Genomic DNA, 23663 nt, shown 5'->3' with positions numbered 1-23663 from the left:
CAGTCACATAAACCAAACTCTTAAAAGACATTTGTAAATTCTAAAACCAAACAGGAAGTATGCTTAAAATTTTCCATTCACAAAGCCATGACATAAATTTGTATTTTTAAAGTGGAACAATTTCATAAATCTTGACTTCCTGAAAATATGCAAGATTATCCAAATATTACCCAGAACAAGCAAAGAGTACTACTAGAAGCCCTTTTTACATTCAGTACTCACTGAAAATCCTCCATCTGTTCACTAATTACAAATGGATTATTTATTTAATTTCCTTTTCTTAATTGTCCAGTATACTGTTCACATGATGGATGTATGTCTTATTTATACGCACACACACACTGGTTGGCTGAGACTGATTTTTCTGTTACTCAATCCATTCATCTCTCGGTCAGCCCCAGTGACAAGCATGTAGATACAAACTCACATGCTGGAAATGCTTCAGCTTTTCCTCAGTCTCCGGTCACGATTGGTCACCAATGCTGACAAGGATGTGCTCTCCATGTGTCATCTTTTCTGAGGTTCAAAAACGACTCCCGAGTTATCTGAAGGATTTCTCTCAAGCCTTTGTTTTCGTGTTCAAGTTGGAATATCCGTTCCTGTCCTTTACAGCCCTGTTGCTCATCAATTTCAATGGCTTTCCTTATTACTGCTGCCATTTCAGTTATTTGGTCAACATGTGCTTCTGATCCATTCTGATTTGCTTCCAAGGGCCTCCATACCCATCCATGCTGAGATGCATCACAGCAGAGTCCTTGGGAGAGGTTACGATGTACCGTGTCAATCTTGGAGTGTTGCTCATTTAGCTTCATTAAGATGACTGGATCATCTTTTTTGCTTGCCATATGCAATCTAAACATCTGTTCGCGACACTTGCTCCTTATAAGTTCCAAAGCAGACCTGTGTTCTTCCAGGGACATGCGCAATTCTTTGCCTGTTGTAATTCTCTGATTTGTCTGTTTGCTTGCCAGATTCCCTTAACTAATGTGGACCATGGCCGATGTCTTGGCACTTCATTAACTTCTTGCATATCTTCCTGGTACTGTTTCATTGCTTCTACTCGCTTGTTGAGAGCTGCAGTTTGTTCAAGAAGAGATTCTGCTGCATTGTCATGATCTCTCAGCCTTTCAACAAGCGCGTTAGCATCGTCACGTGCCTTCTCAATGGTGCAACTCATTTCTAAAGGGCTACAGGATATTCACAGGTTTATAGGGCCAAGGATTTCCATTACGCACTTTCTTGCTGCACCTTAGTTCTGGCAAGAGGCGCTCAAAGCTGAAGACTGAGAGGAAATCCGGCTTCTAGAAACGGGGAACCTGCGGAGCGAGGTCAGAGGCATAAAGAGAGTGGAAGCGACTGAGTAGCTTTCGGTTCCCTTCCCAGAATTGGTTTCCCTTACTCTGGTTTCAATCCCTCCCCCACAGCCTACAGCTGTGGTAGTTAAGAACCCAATGGCTTTATCAGTGGAGACCTACAGGGCAGAGGTCTCACACCTGTTCAGCTTCTTCTCTGATAGGCGCTCAGTGAGCACCCCAACCTCACAGAATTTCCTTCCTGGGGCACTCCTAGGGTGGAGTCCAGGGATTTGTTTGCTGTGTCTCACAAGAGATAGGGGGGTTGCTTGCTCTTTAAAACAGCATTTCTTCTCCCCAATCCAAGTTCTCAATGACCATTGTCAACCCCTTAATTTACTGTAATCCTATTTGTTTTGAGGGGAAAACACCCTAAAATAAAGATATTTTTCCTCCCTAGCCTTCCATCCCCAAAAGTCAGATCCTGTCTAAGAAGTTTGCCTACCCCCTTCTTAATGTTGCTATTTCCCACTTCCTGATTGCTTGCCTTTCTTTCTCTTTCTTTCTTTCTGTTTCTTTCTTTCTTTTTCTTTCTTTCTTTCTTTTATCTTTCTTTCATTCTTTTTTCCTTCTCTTCTTCTTCTTCTCCTCTTTCTCCTTCTTCTCCTCCTCCTCCTCCTCCTCCTCCCCCTCCTTCTTCTTCACATGTACTAGTATCTTCTCTCCTTAATTAGACTATAAACTCTTTCAGGACATTACCTATTCAAGTGGCTCATAAAACAAAGGCCAGTGCTTGTGTTTCTGACTGATGCTTAACAAAATTAATATGACTGGGGCAAGGGGAAGTATGAAACTTATTCTAACCTTTCCTAATGCACCCACATTGAACATTCAAATCAAGCAATGAACTCTCGGATATTAAAAAAATTTTGAGATACAACATGCATACCCACTGAACAAGGGAGGAAAACTTTTAGGCTCAAATGAAGATACACCAGTGATTGGGCTTAAAATTTCTAGGGCTTCTTTTATATTGCATTACCATACTTATAGTGACTTCAGTGATGCATTTTTCTCCAGAGTGTGACATCAGAAGTGAGAAGATACTTTGCCTTGGTTTATCACACTATACCAACCCACATTCATGCTAAGTGTGGGGGTCACCATTGTTTTTCTCAGAGAAATAATGATGCTAGCACTCAGAGCCATGGATATGATTAGGTTTTAATGTTTAGTACAACCTATTTACTTTATTCTACTTTGGTGCCTGTACCTAAATTTATTTTATTTTCCTTTTCATATTTCCCAAGACATGACACTTTCAAAGAAAAGACCCATTCAAGTGTACAGCAAAGGAAAAAAGATGGCATCAAGGAGATTCTGAATGGCTTTTATTTCCTTTTTCCTGCCTTCTTTCACTAACTAGAACATAGAGAACAAGAGTGAATAGAATTGATGAAAGCAGGTATGTTTCTCTTATTCATGATCTTAGAGAGAAATCATTCAGTCATTTATCATGAAATATGATGTTAGTTCTTAGTGAGTCACTTGAATGATGGGTGATTTACATTTAAAGATGTAAAGTCAGTGCCAGTAGATTACTCATTGATCCTGGGTGAATTCTGGTGCTAAGGACTATAGTGATGTAGTTAGCATCTCTCTTCAAGGAGATGCTTAGAAAGTAGTAAAGTGCATGTTAAGTTATTCTTTGTAAGAGTTTAAATAGACACAGTTCTTGCAGTGATGTTATTAATATGTGCATGTTCTATAAAGAGGTTGTAGCTTTGGGTTTGTCTTTGTTTCTTTAGTACCAATATAAAGATAGACTGTTACATAAGAACATCATGGATGATTTTTTTTTTCAAGTCGGAGGGAGACGACCAAGCAAAGTCATCAATGATTTTACCTTAGAGTTTTATTTCATATGGTGTCTTGTAAGAATTTACAGTTACACTTATTGATAACACAATAATTACAGTTTTAATTTTCTAATTTAGGAAAATGATAAAGAAGAAAATGAGAGATTAATAATAGGAAAGCTTCACCATAGGAGCCAAAAGCCTGCCAGGTGACCATCATGCCAGGTTTAGGAAAATTATTGAATACAGCTAGTGGTGATATTTCTGGATCTTTTCATTGTCCATAATTCACCCAATTGTGAATACTGTCCTATTTATTTATTTCATCTATTTCTGAATAGTCACATCCTAAAAAATACTAAAAAAATCATTTTATTTTAGGAGCTCCAATGTGCATTTGAAGGTGCATTTTCTTGCCCAGGTTTCACCTATTGTCAGACTTGCCTTTACAGGAAGAAAACTGTCATCTAATTCCATGATTTCACCACAAGGTCATAGAAGGTAGCGGCCTTTTTTAGTGCACATGTGTGCTATTTACAGTGGCCTTACAGATTATTAGACTCATCAGCATCTGAATGATATTTTATCAGGTTGGAAATTGTTGGTCATGTGATTCAATTTTGGCTACTTTCTAAAACAAATATCAATTTCTTTAAATAAGTAATCTCTCTGTCTCTCTTTCTCTCTCTCTCTCTCTCTCTCTCTGTGTGTGTGTGTGTGTGTGTGTGTGTGAACTCACCAGAGATGAATAAACAGTGTGTCATCTACATTCTATTGAACCCCTATTTCCACTTCAAAATGTGCTCTGTTTCGATGGACTGCCTATTTGAAATGCATCACCAGCTTCCTCTGTGGACCATTAGGTTGTATTTGAGTTTACTCAATGGGGATTCCCCACAGGAAATGGGCTAAAGATTCTAGGTAATCATATGTAGATAACTGGGTTAAGACTGGAACATCAGTGAGGGAGGAGAAGTAGATCATACACTTTTAGGAAAGAAGGTTTTAGTCTGGGTAGACTAGAGAAACAAATCCATAGAAACTCGTATGTGTATAAGAGAGAGTTTTATATAAAGGTAATTGTACATTAAGAAAGCATCCCAGCCCAGTCCACTCCATGCCCATAAATCCAATATTAATCTATAAAGTCCTCTTCAGACTCATGAAACAAATGCACTGATGCCGAATGCAGGATGATCATAGGCTAGTGGGTAGAAAGTCTTTGGATCCAGTGGCAGTGTAAGCATCTTAGAGCTGGCAGGGGTCTCCACATGGCTTCTCCAGCACCCAGGACTGCATCAAAGTAGGTCCAGTCAGCCTTGTCAGTAGAGAGTCTCCAAGGGTCAAGAAGGAGGGAGGGAGGGAAGGAGAGAGAAAGAAAGAAAGAGAGAGAGAGAGAGAGAGAGAGAGAGAGAGAGAGAGAGAGAGAGATTTCTCCTGCCCCCAAGAAGGAAAAATACCGGATTTCCCAGAATTTGCAGGAGAAGACCATGCCCACACAGAGGCCTCGTTGGCTTGTTCTGATTGACAGACTAGACTCCACCTCTTCACTCTTAATCCTCTTAAATCCCAAATTGACACCAGATTATGTAACTACCACAATTTTATTTGCGGATATTCTCTTGGATATCTTAGGTTGTTGAGTGTTGATGCAACAGTATCTTGTTTAAAAAAAAATCAAGCTAACTACAGAGAATTTATCTTCCTGAATTGTGCATAAGGCTAACCCTGCCAGAGGCCAATTCATGGACAAATGCCAATCCCACCTACTCTGAAAATACACCATCATCAGGCCTGAGACTTCAGAAGGTAATCTGAAGAAAACTCTTACATCAATTTCTGTTGGAGGGGATTTAAGGTTATAGTCTATAGAACTAGTTGAAGAAACATTGCCCAATAATTTATTTATAAAGTTAAAAATTGTGTATTCTTTCATAGAACAGCTCCACAGATGATCTCTGCCTTCTCTCCAGGTAATTGTTTCACTATATATCAAATAAATATTTATTTTGCAGGTCGGTTTTAGAGCATTTGTCATAAAAAGATCCATGGAAACTTAGCAAATTATACATAAAAACATAGAAATCAAAAGAAAACATCTTACAAACAATGCAGAGGGGGATAAAAGGATAAAATGAACTTAAGTTAATTAAAGTATTCTCTTCAGCAAGCTAAATAAAAAATGACAGTGGCGTAAGGCAACTAGGAACTAAAGGTTTCTGGTAATAGTGGCAAAGGAGATAGGTGGAGGTCTCACACATGGACTAAACCCATCCATTTACAGCCATCGAGTCAATTCTGATCCCTGGCGACCCCACGGGACAGAGTAGAACCTCTCCCGAGGGCGTCCATGACTGTAAATCTTTGTGATCACAGACGGCCTCGTCTTTCTCCCACGGAGCACCTGGTATCGTTCAACTGCCAATGTTGCGGTTACTGCTCCACTGGGGCTTCTTGCATGTGGTCTGAGGATCTTTAATTCTTCAGATCCATGTCTCTGGAATAAAGGAACCGGCCAGAGGTGTACTGAATCCTTGCTGGCTGTGGAAAAGCAGAAAACTGGGACCCTCTGTCTGGATAAGTAGCCCTTGGCATATAGTGGTTAAAGTGCTCAGCTGCTAACCGAAAAGTTGGTGGCTCAAATACATCAGCTGCTCCCTGGATAAAAGATGTGACAGTCCATGTCCGTAAAGATTTGGAAACCCTCAGGGACAATGCTAGTCTGTTCTATGAGGTCACTGTGAATTGCAACCCACTTTTCCGTGATGAGTTCTGCGTAGGTCTGGATACCAGATGGAAGTAGAGTGTGACAAAGTACACAGATGGTGGGAAACAATCATAGCCAACTATGATTGGGCTCTCCATAGGGCCCTGCGTAGTTGTTGTTTGCTGCCCCTAAATCATGGCTTTCCCAAACCCAACAAAGGAAAATGCTATGAGGTCCTCCACTATCCCCATGACTGGGCTCCCTCTCAAACTCACTCCCAGCCAGTCACTGTTGACTCATGGCAACCCTGTAGGAGAGGCTGGAACTGTCCCTGTAGAGTTCTGAGACTGTAAACTGTTCACAGGAGTAGAAAGTCCTGTCTTTCTCCCACGGAGCAGCTCATAGTTTCAAACTTTGGACCTTGAGGATCGCAGCCCAATGCGTAACCACTATGCCACCAGGCTCTTAGGGCTTCATTTGAGGTAGGGCAAATGTAATGGTTTAGTCTAGTCTTTCTAACAATGGTAATGACTATACCCCTGGGGTGGTTATTAATGACTATCTAGAAGACGGACTTGAAGATTGGAAACCGGTCTAGGAGAGTGGGAAGAGTGCTTTTCTTGATTCCTGGTTTGATGTGAAGGATGAAGAATGGCTCTATGGTGGCGTTTGTCCTTAACAAAGCAATGCGATGTTAACTGTTCAGGAAATAGTTTAGTATTTTTGTCAAATATGTGAATATGTCATTACTTTGCCATTGTAATACATTTATTTAAGGTAGAGTAGGTTTTGTGAAGAATTCCTCTAAGCAGTGGTTCTTCTGCTGTAGTGCTGTGCCAAGCATCGTCCTCTAGCCACCTTGATGGGTGTTTACATTCACAAAGTGTTTGTTCCTTAGACTTTTGGTTTCCCTTGGCTCTTCAATGCTCTCAACAGAAAGAAGGATCAAAGAGAAAAGAGGGGGACAAAAGGAATGACAAGGAAAGAAGAATAAAGGAAGGCAACATCTATATGCAACAGGCCTTCACATGACTAATTTCATTCTTTCACTATAACAGTGTGCCTATATGTAATCTTATAATTTCCATTCCAAATTTGAGAAACTTAAAACATTAAAATTAGGTATCTTTCCAAATTTTATAAGATTAAGAAGTGACTGCACCAATCTGTTTTTGTAGTATGTTTGTGCATATATGTGTGTGTTTAGGGGTTGTGTTTCATAGCCAATATCTTTTCTCCTATAGTTCCACTCTGGGAACCCTTATTGTGACCTCCCACTCTTCTTTTTCACTCTCTATCTCTCCTCATTTTCACCCAAGCACTACTTTTGAAAAAGAAAACATCAGAAAAATCTAAACAAGTCTCTGTTTAAATTTGTGGTTCATGAGCATATCATCTTATTTCCATGATCCTTTAGCCCAACTGTGAAGCATTTCTGTTCGAGTTTCACCTCACCAGTATGTCTCAATGATTTTTGAAAGGTATGAAAAGAACTAAGGAAAAAGTCAAATGAATGGTCTGTGGAAAACCCAACTGGATTTGATAACTAATAGAAACATGGGCTATATTTATTGAAGTATTTAGAATGAAGAGATAGCTCTGCCTCATCAGCTATACTTGAAAAAGATGCTTAGTACTAAGACTCGCTCTTCAATAAAGAAACAAAAACTTAAAATCCAATAGAAACCAACTGAGTGAGTGATAGAATTTCAAGTCCATTTTTAATGAGCTAAATTAAATAATAAACTTGGGATTTCACACTAGAAAAGAGAAGCCATGACAATGAGAAATAAATCTCTTAAAATATATAAAGAGGATGCAGTGTGGGATGCAATGTGTTCTCTCATTGAATCCCATGGGGTAGAACTTGGAATAGTGAAGTGAGATCAACTGAAACATTGTGAACGACTTAAGAAGTTGAAATACAAGGAGCCCCAAATAAGAACAAACAAAAGCTATGTATTCAGCGTTTATTAGAGCGATAGATTCAGCCACCATTGATTCTGTTTGCAAGAGACTCAGACAGGCAGGGGAATGAGAAGACTTTAACACGGAGTGGGGAAGGCTTCAGCTATGCCCCAGTTGAGCCTCTTGCCATTGGGAAACTGGAGAGGGCTTGGAAGCAGGACGTTTTAGGTGATACATTACGGGGTCAGATTTAGCTTTCTGTAATTGGTCCTAATTGGAAGTATGCACAAAAATGAAGAAAATTGTCAACTACTAATCAAGACCTGGTCACTTTAGGCCCATTATCACAAGCCTTGTCATTGGAATGTCTGCTCTGCCATCATGGTTTGACTTCCGGGGCTGCTGAAGAAGTGTTTGATTGTCTGGTCTGGCTGCTGCGGACTGTAGGTCAGAGTTCTAGTTGTAACTCATGGTCTGATTCCTGTCCCTGGCCACTGTCCATGAATGTAGAGCTCCCCACCCCTCCCTATAGTTGTTCAAATGTAGAATGAACTAGTATCAACTATGTTTCTCTTAAAATGCACAGTTTGATGAGTGAAAATACTGCAACAAGGACATGAAATGTTTAATTTCATCACCCTTTAAACTTTGAATCCAGATAACCATTGACCTGCTTGTTTGTTTCTATAGATTAGTGGGCTATTTTTGAAATTTTATTCGTATGGAATCATATGGTATATGAGAGGGTACCTCCCAGACCCCGGAATTTTATGCATTTAAATATATTTATAAAACAACCTGATCACATTCAAATATTCTCCATTACATTTGTCAAATCTGCAATTCCCTTCTTGGAAACATTTTTCAGATTCATCTCTGGATGGCTGACAGTGCCTCCCTTGTTTTTTTTCCTTCACCTCTTCATAAGTCATCAAATTGCTGTCCTTTCACATCCCTCTGCATTTGCAGAAACCAAAAGAAGTTGCACGGAACTAGGTAAAATGAGTAAAGTGTGTGGGGCAATAGAAGCATGCTTTTTTTTTAGCCCCAAACTGTCCCACTGATATAGCTGTGTGAGCAGAGGCATTGTCGTGGTGGCAAAACCAGTCCCCTATCTGCCACAAATCAGGGCTTTTTTTTTTTTTTTTTGGTCACACACTATTATGCACTCTTTTCAGATCCTCTAAATAGAGAGCTTGATGAACAATCTGACCTAATAGAAAGAACTCCAAATGTACTATGCCCTCACACCAAAAACACAAACAAGCCTAAATTTGGGGGGAGTGCCCCCTTGCATACTATTTTCTGGCTCCTACCAACTAGTGTAATAGCTATGAGACTCATCCTGTTATTGCATCTATAGTTTCTTCTTACTTTTGAACAGTATTCCATTCCACCATCTAACTGTTTTGAAATCCTATGGTTGCTTGTATGTGTCTCTGATGCCAAGAAGTTTACCCACAATGGATGGATGCAAATGGAGTTTTCAAGCAAAGACTGATCAAAATTCTTTACAGCAAATGGCTGGGGGGAAAATTACTGTACATATTTGTATCCTGTTCCAAATACCTAGTAGTGCCCAGCACTGAATAGGGTAAAAAAATGCTGCCATTGAACTGATTCCAACTCAAAGCCACCTTAGATAGGCTTCCTGAGGCTCTAAGTCTTCACAGGAGTCAACAAGCCTTCCCTTTCCTGACCAGAGGGACTAGTGGATTCGAAATGCCTATTTGTAGCAGTCCAACATGCACCCAACCATGCTACCAAAGTCCCTTACCCCCATACAGAATAAGTACTCTGTAAATATGTGCTAAAAGTAAAAATAAAGTAGTAAAAATATAAAAATATGAGGCTCCAAAGTCAAAAATATCAAAATATGCTTACAGAGGAACATGTTGCTTGTGTTAGGTGCCGTCGAAGCTCTGAGAACTGCCCCCATTGGTTTACTGGGCGGTAACCTTCTGAGAACAGAGCTCTCTTCCTCCAAGGCACTGAGCTGGTTTGAACTCCCAAACCTTTGATTAACAGCCAAGTGCGTAACCACTCTACCACCAGAGCTTCTAAATGAGAATATAGTAGCACACAAATTCTCAGACAAATGCCTTGGTTACCTAGCAGCAGGAAGATCCATCAGACATGCATCTCCCCAAATGATTGTTGACCCCCTGTCAGTTCTAGATGAGAATGTGCTATTACCCAGATGTAAATGGATCACATAACCCAGTCAGTTTCTCAGTATGCCATGAACCTGGAAAATTAGTTCTGCTTTTCGAGGACTTAGATTTTCCTGATGTACCTATCACTGAGATGTTTTCCTGGCAGACTACCAAACTGGAGCTGGGGGAAATACTTCCTCCTCAGGTACCCCATTCCTATTGGACTGAGGTCAGAGAGAAAGGTGAAAACTAGTGTGAGGAAAATGACATATAGGACAGAAATCAGGTCCTGGGGGAGGAAGAGAAACCAGTTCGTTTCAGTTTAGAGATTCTGTAACAGGTAGTGCCGTTCTTCTCAACTGTAGGCAGTTTTCGAAAGGTGTGTATTTAGCTTCCAGGATAAATAGGAAGCTTGGAATTGCAGCTCTGTACTGCACTTGCTGTTACTGTGACATAAATTAAAGGAGAAACTGGAGAGTGGTGTGTTTTTCTCCTGGAATAAGACCCGGCGCTCCTCCTAGGTTGTGTGAAAGGCTAAGGAATCTGTGGTACAAATATTTTAATTAGCTGACAGCTTGTGGGATGAATTATATTTGATCTCTATTTAAGAAGTTTGTATAATAACAAATTTAATTGCTCGTTCTTTACAGGGTAAGTGGATGGATGGTGGGGGATGATATCTGGAGATTTTGTTCATTTAAAGCAATGATTTGCAATATTGTTCTGAAAAGTGGACTATGCTGTAAAGGAAAGGGGGCCTAAAGCTTTTGGGAGACTCTTTGTATCTTGCTCTTCTGACTGATTCTACAGCTGGCAGCTCATCAGCAAATAGCTCTATCACTCCTGACCTTGTTCATCTTCTAACCACCTCTTAATTGGCTTTATGCTCTCAAGTCCCTCCTCCCTCTACGCTCAGATTAGTCCATCAGTAGTAATGATGCGACTGGGTTTTACCCTATTTCAAAACCTTGTAATGCCAAGGAATTCATTTTATTAAATTCACAGTCAATGCTCATGGAAGCAGCAGTCGGGAAATCAGAACTCATTGCCTTGGGTAAATTACCTGGAAAAGATCCGTGTAAAATGTTAACAAATCCAAGCTCTCACTTTGAAAACAAGGTGCCCCCCACCAAGCCTGGGGATTTTCAAGCACGTCCGATGCATGCTACGGCTAGACAGACCGAAGGAAGACCCCCGGAGAATTGATGCGTCTGAACTATGCTGATGGCAAAGGATATCGGCTATATCATGGACTTCCAGATGAAGAAACAAATCATCTTGGAAGGAAGAAGTCAAACCCGAATGTCCTTTAAAAGCGAGGGTGGTGAGAGTTCATCTCACATGCATTGGACATGTTCCCTGTCGGGACCAGCTCCTGGAGAAAGACATCATGTCTGGTAAAGTAGAGGATCAGCACATAAATAAATAAGAATATACTTCAGGAGATGAACTGATGGCAGCGATAACAATGGAGTCAAACATAGGAATGATTATGAAGTACTGCGGTGTTTCATTCTATTGAACATGGGGTCACCGTGCACTGGAAACAGCTTGATGTCACTGAAGGATAATAACCGTGTCCCTGGGGGCTGACAACCGTTAGCACCCTGAGCAAAGGCTGGATGTACAAGTACACTCTGAGGCTCCTAGAAGAAGGACGTTGCTATCTACTTCTGAAAACTCATCCTTTGGAAACTTTATGGAACATATTCTGCCCCGACACATATTTGTTCATGATGAGTCAGAGTCTATTTAATGGAAACTGATTTTGGAGTCCTGGTAAACGAGTTGGTTACTAGTAGGGCTGCTAACCATAGGTCAGCAGTTCTAAGCCACCAGCTGTTCCAAGGGAGAAAGATGAGACTCTCTACTCTCATAAAGATTTACAGTCTTAGAAACCCAAAGAGGTAATTATATTCTGTCCTAAAAGGTCACTATCATAATAATTGCCTCGATGGCAGTGAGTGATATTGGTATACAGTACTAGTTAAACTACCAGGTTTTTAATGTGAACTTGAAATGCCCTGGCCAGTTCTCTAGCCTTATCGCCTCCTCTCCTCATCTAGCACATTATTCTTCAGTAGAATCAGAACCCTTGAAATCCCTGATGAAATAACTTTAAATTTCTCTAAATTTAGAAAAGTCTCTAGGTTTCTCTTTTAGATTCCTGATTTTGCCACACCACCCCATCTTTCTCTCTCTTAGCCAGTTATTATATTCATCCTTTAAGAAAAGTTAAGCATCTCCTCTTCACATTTCTCTCCACCTTCCATTGTCCTCCTGGCTGGATGAACTGCCCTTCACCACTGTGTTAGACAGGGGTTCTCTAGAGAAACAAAACCAGGAATATACACACACACACAGCACGAAGGACTATAACAGCTAATTAGCCCACACAATAGTACAGAAGGCATAATTCAACTCACTTCTGTAAAACAGTTAATATATTGGAAGTCCTTCAAATCACGAGGGCTGCTGGGTCCAAAGTCAAGGAAGCAGACAGCTGAGTCTTCTGTAGAGCAATGCTGGTAGTCTGGCCACAGGCAGCAAATAGCAGAGCAGGTCACCAACAGTCAGCCAGATGGCAGGATCCAACAGCCCCAGTTCTAGCAATGTGCACACCAGCAGTGTGGCAAAGCAGGTCTCAAAGAAACCTCAAGCTCTAGGGACACAGTCCATGGGTGGGATGTTTCACAGGTAGTGTAGTTCACAAGTTGAGGCAGAGAATTAGCTAAGGCAACCACACACTGGTCTGATCACCAGAGAGTGAGAGAGCGAGAGAGAGCGAGAGAGAGCGAGAGAGAGAGAGAGAGAGAGCGAGAGAGAGAGAGAGAGAGAGAGAGAGAGAGAGAGAGAGAGAGAGAGAGAGAGAGAGAGAGAGAGGTGGGGCTCACAGAGCCATTTATTTTTTTGCCCTTCAATCCAACTGCGACCTGATTTATCCCACATGTTCTTATTGTCACAATAAACTACCTATCAGAGCCATTAATGCTGCTATATGATCCTGTTAGTGCTCTATTAAAGCAGTCACCCCCCTCATTGTTATACAGTAGCCATTTAATGGTGAGTGCTTTGAAAAGAGGCCCAGTGGTTTATTCATCTTTGGGCTTCCAGCCTTTATACATACAAAACAAGTACTCATTAAAAGTTTGTTCATCTGAGTGAGGGAATAGATCAAAATATTTTTTCATCTATTATTTCAACAATATTATAAATAAGATTTCAAAATATTCAAGTGAGATATGGTATAGCTATTACACATGGCTAAAGTTGGTGGGATGAAATGCCAATCAATGAAGTTGCTGAGAAAGAAACTTGAACACAACCTAGTCAACAAAATCGCATGCTTTTAGCATTTTACTTGGCAGTTATTATCAACTACACAGCCCAACCTATATTGAGTTTTAGAGAATCTGGCTGTTTATCTAATTATCATAAAAGAAGAAGAGAGTGCCTTCCACTACTAGAGCTGAATGTACCTCTGAGCTTCTCAAACACCATTGTGCTGAGCAAAACTCTAGATAGCCTATTAAATGGCAATTAAAATTCAGCCGCTCTGGAGCTAGACTTGAGACCTTGTGGACAGAACAAGCTCAAGGAAAGGTGGGTACTGCCACCTGGAAGGTCGCTTTAGGCAACAAAGGTAGAGAACACCTCAGTTGCCTCTAGGGTGTTTTCCAGGGAATTCAACACCAAATATTTGATTGCAGTACATATGTTGAGTTTCTAATACCTTCTGTTAATATCTAGCTGAGTGCATTTGAGTTGATCATATTGGTCAGTCGTTTGATGATCAAGTATTTCTCATGATTAAATAGCATTTTGCATATTGTAGGTATTTTTCTCATAATCACTTCAGGAATTTTAATTTACATTATTTTATTGTTTGATGTTATATGATTTGGCATGATTATACTTTGTCATTTAATCACAGATGTTAGCAAAGAGAAGACATCCCTGGACTTACAAATGATATTAACAAAGTCTTGGGGAAATCCTGTTCAATATAGGAACGAAGCAAGGAATTAACAAAGCAAAGTAATTCCGGAAAGAATAAAGGAAAAGAAGTTTCAACAAGATTTTTGTAAACTAACTTTAGGAAATGTAAATCAGATCCAGATTAATCTGGAGACGGAATATTATGGAGAATGAAATCTAAGAAGCAATTAAAATCCAATGTTGGTTAGAATGTCTGTGCTTCAAGACAACTTGAAATGCAATCTCTGAGACATCCCCCGAATAGGAAACAAATTGGGCTAACCATTCAATTCATTGAATTAGAGCAATGATTATGAGCTCATTTTGTTGTTGGTATAGTTGGGTGCCATCAAACAATTCCAACGTGTACAGAGACTCCACAGGACAGGATAGAAGTGGCCATAGGCCTTGGCAGGCTGTAATCTTTACAGTACCAGCTTGCTTGGTCTTTTCTCCTTTAATGCCACTGGTAGGTTTCAACTGCTGACCCTCCAGTCATCAGACAAGCACTGCCCATGCATGGTCACAATAAGCTGTTCACTAGGGAAAGAATGACAGTCACTGCCCACTCTGTGCCACCGCTGCAGCTCCAGAAGCCTTGGTAAGTGACGATCAACGTTTTTTTTAAATTCATTGTCTCAACTCCATGGGGATAGGTACTATTAGCAAGTTCAAATGACTAGAGAAAAATAAAAGTAAAAGTCTAGCTCTAAATCTCTTAAGGCAAATGTCCAGTACCCTAATTTATTGTCGAAGGCTGATGGAAAGCCTCTCTGCTGATTTAGTAGCAAGAGTGCAATTCGAGGAAAAAATAATAACGTGCTCAAGTTTCCATTAGTTAATCAGACAACAAGCTGTCGCAGAGAAACCCTTTGAAAATAAAGTGATTCTTTCTGGAAAGGAAAAAATAATTTGCTTTTATGTTATTAACTCTTATTGAGAAAATATAAAGAACACACATTTTTAAAGACATGGCATACATTATTTAATCTTCATAAAAATAAGTTAGAAGTTGCTATTATTTTCATTTTACTGATAAGGAAATTGAGGTTTAATGAGTCCAAGTAAATTGCCTACAGTCATCCAAGGTGTAAGAAATGGAGTTGACATCAGTTGGTTCGTTTTCAGTTTTCTAATATTAAGAAAAAGAGAAACAGAAAGCAAAAGAACAAGGATATCCGCTAGTATAGATGTGCACATTTATTTAGACCATACCTCTAAGTAGTAATATGCATAATCTCCTATGAATTGTTAATCTACATTTCAAAAAAGTGATGCCAATGTATACTCCCACCCCAAGTAGACCAGAGGACCTGTGGCTTCACAATGCCTGATATATTCTGATGGTTTAATTTTTTTCTAATTTTGTGGTTTAATTTGCTTCCTCCTGATTAATCATGAGATTGACTGTACTCTCAAGTATTTATAAAGCATTTTTGTCTTCCCATATTATATGTCATTTCTGCTCATAGGTTTTTTTCCTTTGTTTATTGTGTTAGTCTGGGTTGACTAGAGAAACAAATTCATAGGCACTCATATAAGAAAGAGCTTTATATAGAGTTGAATATTGAGAAAACATGTCATCCAGGCCCAGCTCAATTTCACAAGTCTGATATTCACCCATATGTCTGATACCAATCTATAAAGTCCTCTTTAGTCTCAGGAAACACATGCAATGATGCCAAGTGCAAGAAGATCACAGGCCAGTGGATGGAAGGTCTTGTAGATCCAGTGGTGGTATAAGCATCTCAGATCTGGCAGGGTTCTCCATGTGGCTCCTCCAGATCCAGAGCTCTGGCTGCATCAGCTTAGCCCCATCAGACTCATTGCCAGTAATGTCTTGCAGGGAGTGAGCAAGTGTCCCACCTTCAGTGAGCTAATTATCTCTTAACACCTCCAAATGAGGTCCTTGAGCTACTACCTGATTGACAGGCTAACCATCACCCTTTCACTCTTAAGTCTCAAATCAACAACAGATTATATAACTACATTTATTTTTCATATGAATTCACAGAAGTCTTTACAAATCCTACACAGTAATCTTGTTCATACACACTTCACATGTCTTCTTATAGTGTTTTTATTCACTTTATGGTGTCTTTTAGTAAAAATAATTTTAAATTTTAACATAGTTGAACCTTTTTCTTTAAATGTGGTTGCTGCTTTTTAACAAATCTCTCTCCACTACAGAGTCCTATGCTATCTTTTTAAAGTTTTACATGTTTGCCTTTCATATTTAAGCCATCAGTCTTCCAGAATCTGGGTTTGGTGTAGACGGGAGGTCAAGGTTTAGGCAAGATTGTCAGAGTTCTGTGCATTTCCTTTACTGGAGCCAGGACCTCTCTCAGAGGCTCAGGGGAGGGCATGTCCTACATTTCTCTTCCTACCTCCAGCATCTGCCTGAAGACGTCCGCTGCCGGCTGGAGCAGCCTTGGTCAAGGCATAAATCTGGATGAGAGAGGTAGAGGATTAGAGTTCCAAGAATGATTTTTAACCAGTGATGGAAAAGAGTGAGAAAGTGGCCCAATGTCCTCACTCCTGGGATGGTCGATGCTGGAGGACAATTATACAGTCATTTAGCTCATTGACAGTAGACTTGATTCCTACTTGCCAACAGCAATAATCCACTTTTTAATACACATTGTATCAACTCTTTCCGTTTCCTTTTGTTTGGTTTCTTTTCCTACCCTCTACATGCTCCTTGTATCACCTCCCAAATAAATGCCAGCAAGTTTCAAACAGTTCATGGAAAATTTGCTTTATTATTTTGTTTCATTTTTACACAAAATCTATTGACGCTTCCTCGTATTTTCACGCCAGTTCCTGCTTCATACTTGATATTTACCAGAACCCAAATTGCTCTACAGAACAGACCCTCAAAATGAGATTCTAGAACTAATCCACCAGTCATTAAGTAAATTCTGACATCTATATAACCCAATATAGGATTTCTATGGCTGTAAATCTTCATGGGGCAGTGAGCCTCATCTTTCTTTTGTGGAACAGCTCAGGGATTTAAACTGCTGACCTTGCGGTAAGTAGTCCGTGCCTATCTGACAGTGCCACCAGTGTCTTGCATTAGTCAGATGGCAAAGGATTTCCAATGGGGACAAAACTACTGTGCTTCAGGACCACCAATGTGGTCCTAAGACTCTTACCTATGAGGGAGCTTAGTTTGTGGGGAAATGGAACTGAAAGATGATGGGAATTTTCCACACACTTTCAGGCCCTCCATAGAGTATATTGGGGGGAAAAAAGAAGAGGCAAAAGATGAAACACTGGCTAATATATTTCCAACACTTGAATTATATGAGAGTAACATTAATAAAGAGAGTGAAATTGGCTGGGTTTTATTAACTATTTTGGAAGCATGAATAAAGAAAGACAGGTTCGTGTCAGCCATATATTAAATTACAACAGGCTGTGAAAGACAGAAGGCCTTTATTGCATATTTAAAGAGATCCTCACTGCCAGAGGGGTAAAATGTACTGAAAATAAAGATTAATATTTGATTTGAAGAGTGATATTAGTTAAAAAGAAGCCAAATTCATAATATGGCAAGTCTCCTATGCTAAAAATATGACTATGATAAGTAAGCAATGGGACCATGAGTCTTAGGATACAGAGATTTGAAAATCTTCAGCTGCTTGGGTTTTCTGAATCCTAAAGACCAGCAGAAGATAAATGGCTAACAGAACTAGTTTGTTCTCCTCAATACAAAATAATTAAGTAAAATGTAATTTAATACAATGAAAACCAATACCTTACCACATCAATTACATCTAGGACAATTTCTTCAGGATTTGGTTAATATGCACCAGCCTGGACTAGGAGAGCATGCACGGGAGGAGTCCTTGAGGGTGATGGATTTGGAGAGAAAATGATAGGAAGGAGCTTGTTTGTTTGTTTGTTTGTTTGTTTGCTTGCTTGCTTTTGCAGGCCACTCTGCCATGATTCCCAATTTAATGTCTTGGTAAGGACTCCTGGGGCCCCTGTTGGAATGATACCTTGAAGTTTGGAAATGTACTTCCTCAACAGCATTTTCAAAACATTGTCTATGAACATCCGGGTGCCTTCTACACCCTTTCAGGGTTTCCACAACATCAGAACTATGGTCAGAGTACTGTTGTTTGTTTCGTTGCCAATGCTGCCAGGTTGACATTTACAGCAATGATACCAAAGCAACGATGTCTCAAGTTGCACCCTCCCAACAAATATAGACAAAGTATTCCTTCCATGAATCCTCAGAAATGCCTCCAACTATTAATACAGGCACTTATTTATTTGGAACAGGAAGATATACAGATTTTGAGGTGCTGAAAAATACAGATATATAAAAGAACTTTAGACATTACCTGGCATCCAAAAAGCCCTCAAATGTAAACTATGATAGAAGAAATTCTCCTGGAGGAAGAAAGATACTCAGTGGGTTTGAGATGGATGTTAGAAACAGAGAAACATGATCTGTGGCTTCAAGAAGCCTTCCAAGTGTGACTCTGTGATGCATATCATACCTAACAAGAAGTTGGTAAAGGGAATTCTGTCAGGAAGACGCTCAAGACCAGTCAGGATAGAACACTAAGATAACACTACATAAGAACCCTGATGGCCCAGTGGGTTAATCGTTGGACTGCTAGCCAGAAAGTCAGCAGTTCAAATGCAGCAGCTGCTCCGGGGGGTGGTGGGGAAGAAGAGGCTGTAAGCTCCTGTAAGACTTTATAGCTTCAGAAACCCTGGAGAGCAGTTCCACTTTGTCCTGTAGTGTCTCTGTGAGTCAGGATTGACTCAAAGGCAGTAGAGTTTTGGTTAGTGAACTTATATCACTACATAGTCTTCTAAGTACCTTATAAACTTCTGCGTACTCTCTTTCAGAGAGTCCACAACCTCAAAACCATGGTCAGAATAGTGTTGCTGGTCTCTTTGCCTATTCTTCCAGGATGACATTTGCATGAGTTATACAAGCAATGATGCATCAGGTGGCTTTGTACTCTCGGGGCTTCCTTGTCCTGTGGTGCTGGAAGGGATTGCACTAGGATTTCGAAGGCCAGCAGAGTCACCCCTGGTGGCCGGGTTTCAGCAGAGCTTCCAGAGCTACAAAGAAAGAGGCATTTCACTTGTAAGGGTAGACACTGAAAAACCTGGGAATAACAGTGAAACATTGCCTGATACAGTTAGTTCAAAGGAACACAAAATATAGCTGGGAAAGAGCTATATCTTCAAGGTAGGGTCTAACTTGATCACAAGAATAGAGCAAACCTTTCAGGACCTGCATCTGCTGATGGGTCATGACTAAAACATGAGGAGAAATGGCCACAGATGGGTACTGTCCCAAGTATGAATTGAGGAAAATTGGAAGTCATGAAATTTGAGAGGGCACATGTACCCATGTTGTAGACATCAATGAACTAAAATGGACTGGATGTTGGCATTTTATAAGGGACAATTGTATGGTTTACTCTAGAAATATGGCGCATTCAAGAGGGATCTCAATCATTGTCAAGAAAACTTTCTTCATGATCTGAAGTGCGATACCATAAATGATCAGATAACATCCAGGAAGCTACAAGGAAGACTAGTTGATGTCACTATTATCCAAATTTAAGCACCAACAATAAAACAAAGTTGAAGAAATTGAAAATTCCGACCAACGCCGTAACCTAAAATGGATCAAGCATTCAATCAGGTAATCGATCATCACTGATGCCTGCAGTGCAAAAGCTGGAAACAAAGAGGAAGTTTAGCACTTGCAAAACATGGCCATGGTGACAAATAATGCCAGCGATAGAATGACAAACTTCAGCAAGACCAAGAAGTTATTTATTATAATTTTTAAGAGTAAAAACTTTATTTCATTTCATGTAACATAATTCAAATTAACGCTGTGTTTTAAGGTGAGAAAATGATGATTATATCAATATCATAAGAGAGTTCTTCAAACTTTTCCACTGAGTAGGAGCATGGAGTTCCAGGGCCCCCAAATGTTGACACCCACATTTTGCCCACTGAGAAGGTACATATAATTACTGAAAGAAATGACATCAATACCCAAGAATCAAATTGTCTAATGTTTTAATTATAAGTTATTATGGTATCAAACTGGAGCCTTGTTGGTGTTATGGTTACGATCCACAAGGTGAGCAGTTCAAAACCACCAGTCACTTCCATGGGAGAAAGATGGGGCTTTCTATTCCCATAGATTTTTCTCAGAAACTCACAGGCAGTTCTACTCTGTCCTACAGAGTCACTCTGAGTGGACATTGACTTGGTGGCAGTGAACTTGGCTTGAATCTTTGATGGTATATAATCACATCTGTCTGGCAGTAATAATAATAACAGATTTAATTTTTTCCAGCAAAGTTCAGTGCTATTGTTTTAAAGCAAAGGAGAGAATACATGAAAACACTTCAGTTTACACATATTTTTTTACAATAAAAATAGAAGTCTGGAGACTTTTAATCATTCCTCTTGAGTTCAACCTGGGACAGGACTACAATTGGTGTCAAGAGATCCGACTTATTCCAACTCTGGTGGCCATCAGCAAACTGGCACCTGCAATTAAGCTTGCAGACATACATTTCCCGGAGTTGTAGAATCTCATTCCCATAATACGAGACAAGGTACCAAATGTAGCTAGGAAAACCCACGCATTCCTGGGATTCTGAGATAGCTGATATGCACCCAGGCCTGCTAATCCCCCCAAGAGAAGTCCAGCAGCGAAGGACAGGACACTCCCTGCTTTTGCGTAGCCTATGATCCCACCAGAAGCGACCAGTGTTGTGTAGCCAATGCCAAACCAGTGCAGGGGCACAAGTTAGCTAGCCCGGTTCTCCATGGTTCTCGGCCCTCTTGGTCCAACAATGCAAAGACTCGTGAACTGCTTTCCTGAGGTCAGCTCTGGCAGATCATAGAACAGTGTGATATTTTTTTCAACACCATAATTGGCTGTTACACACATAGACCTTCCCAGATGAAACACACAGTAACTAAATCAACTATGTCTGTGCAAAGAGATAATAGAAATGCTGGGTATCATCACTCAGAAGAAGGCCAGGGGTTGACAGAGGACAGTTGTATATTTGTATTTTTCATTGCTACAAATATATCCATAAATGTGATGGAGTATAGGGAAAGAGAAATAATGAATACTTTGTAGCCATAGCTAAAGGCTTGGAGGGAATGAATCAGTGGGTCTGGGGGAACAAGACCATAATCTCAGTGGACAAGATCTTTTGGCATAACATAATTCACAAAGATAACTTTCTACATCATGCAGGAGTGAATAGCAATTGAAACGCTCCTGTACAGTAATCTAAAATGCAGTCATTGGTCTCTCTCAATCCAGAGGAAATAACAGTGATTAAAATGCAAAGTCATAGGAAAATAATTATTCCAATAAACTCATGGACCATGCAAACATCAGTCTTCATGTTCTCAACATCAGAAGAGCTACATGGCACCTGGCAACCATTGCCAACTTTACCATGTTAAAAGGTCCTAGATAGGCTGGGGGGGGTATGTAGAATGAAACTAAAAGTATAAAAGAGACCAGGTTTATAAGTCAGAAAGAAATACTGTGGAATTCCTAAGACTGTGACTTGTACCCTTCTGATATGGCACTCGTGTTGTAGAATAATCAACCATTTAAGAGCAGAAGAGCATTTACCCAAGGACAAAATTCAGGAGGTTAGGAAAGGAACATGGAACAAGAAGTGGCATAAGTGATATTGGAGGGCTTACAATCAAAGACTTGACACACAATATGTATAATTTTTCATATAAAAATCATAATTGGCTTTGTAAATCATCTAATTTACAAAAGTAAATAAAGTATAAAAGAAGACCAGGGGTCAGCTGTAAAACAGGCCATCAGTTGCCTATAAGCAAGTTCAAGTTGAAGCAAAAGAAAATTAAAACAAGTACACAAGAGCCAAAATATGACCTTCAGAATACTCACCTGAAAATAGAAACCATCTCAGGATAGATTTAACTCATTGACCCCAAAGAACTGACGACCATACCAGGTATCTGAGACTACAAGAACATCACATAGGAAGAAAATAAAAGGTCATTACCGTAAAATATGGAAACAAGAGAAAAAAATCAAGATTGATTTCAAAAGAGACTCTGGAACTTGCTCTTGAACATAGAAAAGCTAAAGGTGCCAGAAGAATTGATGAGGTAAATTGTTGGGTGGAAGATTTCCAAGGGCAGTTCGGTAAGAAGACAAAGTAAAATATTATGGCAAAATGTGCAGATACCTGGGGTTAGGAAGACAACAGGGAAGAGTGCACTCAGCATTTCTCAAGGTGAGAAAACTGAAGAAGACAAAAACCCAAGCCTCAAGTTTAGTTATGAAGAATTCCAAAGACAAAAGATTGAACAATAAAAGAAGCATCAGGTAAACATAGAAGGACTACACAGGACCACTGGGCCAAGAAGAACTGATAGATGTTCAACCATTTCAGGAGTTAGCATATGAACGACCACCAAGAACAGTCACTCAACTGCCATCAGTGTGAGGAGACCAGCAGGTTCACATGAAGTAAGCTGTTGTTTTGCTGAAAGTATTGTGCTTTTTAGAGCAGAACTACTCAGGACGATTAAGAGGAGAAAGATTGAGATCTACCAAGAGCACCATTTTTCTTTCCTTTCCACTCACAAGTGCCTGGCTTCTTCATCCAATAAAGGTTGTTCAAGTTGTAAAGAATAATTGGTTTGATAAAATTCCAAGGTATTATTTATTTCAAGACGCTGCATGTGTTGGACAGGGTTCTCTAGAGAGACAAACCAGATTGCTAGTAATTATATATAAATAAATTTATAAAGATAGATATATAATACAAGAAATGAACCATTAAATAATATACAGATAGATAATACAAGAAATTAACAGATAAATTATAAAGTAGTGAGACACTAGCAGTCCTTAAGGCTTGAGAGTCACCAGTTGCCAGTCCCCTTCTGTAGAGAGAACTGGGCTATCTATATCCAGGCAGCAAACAGCAAGGCAGGTCCCCAACTGTCATCAACTATCGGTCCCCAGCTCCAGAGACGAACATTCCAATCGTGTGGGCTTAAAGGGACCTCAATTTACAGCAACACAGTCTATAGGCTAGGCATTCCACAGGCAGTGTACCCCTTTAAATTGAGGCACAGAATAAGCAAGGCGAAGCTCACCGAAACATTTATCCCTCTGCCCTTCAGTTAATCCTACTTGTGTTTATCGGCCAGGCTGGCACAATAAACTATCACAATCCACCCCTTGCCAACCTAGCACCTGTACACAATTCTTTACCCATACATACTTATATAATTTCTAGATATTAATGAAATCACACTTATACTTATCATCAATCATCTATCATACATGTAAATGAAAACACACTGAGTCAAATTATATCTGATATATCATACTTGAACAAAGGAAATATATGCAACAATCACATACAAAGGAAATACATTGACAATTACAAGCCTCGCTTTTGCAATTGGTCACGTGGTCGTAATTAATAGGTAGAACTACCTTCTACTGCTACCCATTCTGTATTCCCTTTGCCCTCAGCAAGCACCTCAGCTGGCTGTGGTTTTTGGCCTGGCAGGGTGACCCAGACCTTCATTGCTGAGGGGTCTGGGTCATTATAAGTCCTGTTAGGATTGGGTTGCTGCAACTTACCATTTACTTTAATAACAGGGCATGGTAACACTAAGAGTCGGCCTATGGGATCTCCTGGATTCCAGACATATTCTTCTTTACCTCCATTAT

The 23663-nt window shown here is 39.9% G+C and overlaps 2 pseudogenes; both read right to left on the bottom strand.

The window, feature by feature from the left end:
* Positions 1-441: 441 nt before the first annotated feature.
* On the bottom strand, positions 442-1177 carry LOC142426545 (FGFR1 oncogene partner 2 homolog pseudogene; annotated as a pseudogene).
* A 19222-nt stretch (positions 1178-20399) lies between these two features.
* On the bottom strand, positions 20400-20732 carry LOC142426746 (transmembrane protein 14C pseudogene; annotated as a pseudogene).
* Between the last annotated feature and the right edge of the window lie 2931 nt (positions 20733-23663).

The sequence above is a fragment of the Tenrec ecaudatus genome, chromosome 14 (genome assembly GCF_050624435.1).
Source record: "Tenrec ecaudatus isolate mTenEca1 chromosome 14, mTenEca1.hap1, whole genome shotgun sequence".
Taxonomy (NCBI): Eukaryota; Metazoa; Chordata; class Mammalia; order Afrosoricida; family Tenrecidae; genus Tenrec; species Tenrec ecaudatus.
Note: the sequence above shows the minus strand (reverse complement) of the source record. Positions and strands in the feature narration are given on the sequence as shown.